We start from the raw sequence: 2,811 nt of genomic DNA, 5'->3' as shown, positions 1-2,811 counted from the left end.
TTGATTTTTTGCTTATCTGTAAGTTTTGAAGGGTTAATACTATTAAATGTATTAAGTAAAGATAAATGATGTTCTGTAACCATGGGTTCATGGGGCAGAGTATTATATTCTGTTAGCATTGTTTCATAATTATTGGATTGATGATTTGCAATGAGTTTTGGTGAGACTTGGGAAATTTTGTTGGTTAAGCCTAGTCATATAGCTAGTATGTGCTTACATAACCAGCTTACTATAAAAGACCCCTACAATAAATAGACTTTGGGCTTCCTGGTACCAAGACACTTTGCATCCATGCTGGTAAGCATTTGAGATCTGGAGACAAAGCAGCCTGTGATTTCTTCCATGGAGGAGAATGAGAGCATAGTGAGTGAATGCCTGCTTCCTCAGCTGTGTGGGATACTGCTGAAGAGGCCCACTTCTTTTTCAGTCCACCCAGTATACTAAAGTGACCTGTACAACTGAGGGGCTGAGAGAGTCTGGGATCACAGCAGCCAGTGTTGAGAACTCATTAAAGAGGCATGGATCCTATACTGCTTTATGGACTTCATCAAGATATCTGTCCACAAGCCAATGGGGACACCTTACGAAAAGAGCCAAGAGATTCCTTGAGAAGAGAGAACCGAAACTCAGTGAAAATATTAAAAATGCTATGCTGATTAAGGGGGGAATGCAAATTCCATGGTGACACAAGTACTTAAAGATGTGTATGCACTGAAAAAACCGTATGGAGTTCTGTATAAAAAGAATTCTTTTCAAAGAAGTCAGATTGTTCTTTATTTATGTTTGGCTCCCATAATAAGAAGCAGCCAAATAATCTAGTAATAAGTTGTATGTATGACTACCATGTGCTGGATATGATTGAGTTGGGTATCGAGAAGTTTGTCTCTCTAAAAGATATTAGGAATAGTAAATGTCCTGAGGGAACAAAACCCATGTTAATATTTGCTGGTGAAGATTTGATGTAACAGAAGACTACAAAAGGCTAAAAAGTCTTCTTATTGATTTCTTCAGAGGCCCCACAGTACCAAATATCCGCCTGGCTGGTTTAGAGTATGTTCTGCACTTCACTGCATTGAATGGGAAGATTTACTTTCGAAGCTATAAGTTGCTGTTGAAGAAATCTGGTTGTAGAACACCAAGGATTGAATTGGAAGAGATAGGGCCCTCATTGGATCTGGTTCTGAGGAGGACACATCTGGCATCAGATGATCTTTATAAATTATCTATGAAAATGCCAAAAGCGCTCAAGCTAAAGAAGAAGAAAAATGTCTCCCATGATACTTTTGGTACAACTTATGGAAGGATTCATATACAGAAGCAAGACCTAAGCAAACTACAAACCAGGAAAATGAAGGGGTTGAAGAAGCGACCTGCAGAAAGGATAACAGAAGACCAAAAGAAAAAATCAAAGAGAATTAAAAAAAACTGATGGAACTTAGCCAGTGACTATAATGTTATTGTAGTCTGTTTACTTAAGAGAATTATCAATCATCAGTCATTTCTAAGTTTCTTAAAGATTTTATTAAATATTTTTGTAGCATGGTAAAAAACAAAAAAACAAAAAAACACCAACAACACACTTGATAAAGCAGAATAAAGAAGCTGTGAACATGAAGACAGTGCATTTGAAATTATCCAGCCAGAGGAGAAAAAGGAAAGAAGAATAAAAGAGTGAAGAAAGCTTACATGAAGTATAGGAACCCATCAAGTGAAATAATAAAAAAATACAAACTGATGGAACAAAACAAAGAGCCCAGAAATAAACCCACAAATATGTAGTCAACAGATTTTTGAGAAGGGTGTGAAAAATACACAATATTAATAGGATAAAAGATAAAAAAGCACATGATCACTTTAGCAGATGGTGACAAATTATTTGACAAAATCCAACACTTCCTGATAAAAACAATCAACAAAATAGCAGTAGGAAGGAACTTCCTCAACCTGAATAAGGGTGTCTATAAAAGGTAGCATAATATTTAAAGGTGAAGTACTGAATGATTTATGTTAAGAGCAGAAACAAGGTAAGGAGGCTTTGTTTTCAGTACATCTATTCAACATTGCCCTAGAAGTTCTAGTGAGGGCAACTGGGCAAGAAAATGAAATTAAAATGATCCAGATTGAAAAGAAAGAAGTAAAACTATCTCCATTCATATATATATATATATATATAAAATACTATCTTCATGGATGGTGATAAATATATTTTATATTTTTCCTTCCTTCTAAGATAGAAAAATTGGACTCATAAAAAAAGACTGAAAATTATTCTTTTAAGACTGGAAAAAAAGACCTTGATTGACATGCTGTAAATAATTATGGACATAGTGAATGTCAGTATCCACAGCTTCTCAGTAGTTTAACCATATTTCTAAAAATAAGGAGACAATTGATGAAACTGAAAGTTAATTGGAAATGAATAAAAGGAAATGACTGTTTGCAATAGATATGGTTGACCTGTGAAATCCTCTGTCATAGTATGATACTGAGAAGGGTCATTTGCATCTGGATTAAAACTGAATTTTGCATTTTCAAAGTCATGTAAACTAAGGAAAGAGCAGGAAGAAAAGTAAGCCTTGAAAGGAAATGCGCCACCACCACATAAGCTTCTGCAAAAAGAGCTCTTAAACAGTGATACTGATTTTAATATTGGGTACAGAAACTCTTAAATTTTATACCAAAACCTAATATACTGTGAGTGTTCTGTTCCCCCCCACCAAACTTAGTCACCTATGGGGAAAAAAATACAAAGAGGAGCTAAATATTTTCCATTTACTGTGTGTTATTAGTTGTTAATAATAATAATTGTTA

At 34.8% G+C, this 2,811-nt stretch overlaps 1 pseudogene; it reads left to right on the top strand.

Moving 5' to 3' along the window:
* Nucleotides 1-291: 291 nt before the first annotated feature.
* Nucleotides 292-1,429, top strand: LOC114223742 (ribosome production factor 2 homolog pseudogene; annotated as a pseudogene).
* Nucleotides 1,430-2,811: the final 1,382 nt, after the last annotated feature.

The sequence above is a fragment of the Eumetopias jubatus genome, unplaced genomic scaffold, assembly GCF_037043125.1.
Source record: "Eumetopias jubatus isolate StellerSeaLion01/CBP00866 unplaced genomic scaffold, mEumJub1_p1.0 scaffold_11, whole genome shotgun sequence".
Lineage (NCBI taxonomy): Eukaryota > Metazoa > Chordata > Mammalia > Carnivora > Otariidae > Eumetopias > Eumetopias jubatus.
The sequence above is the reverse complement of the archived record's forward strand: the minus strand, read 5'-3'. Positions and strand labels throughout refer to the sequence as shown.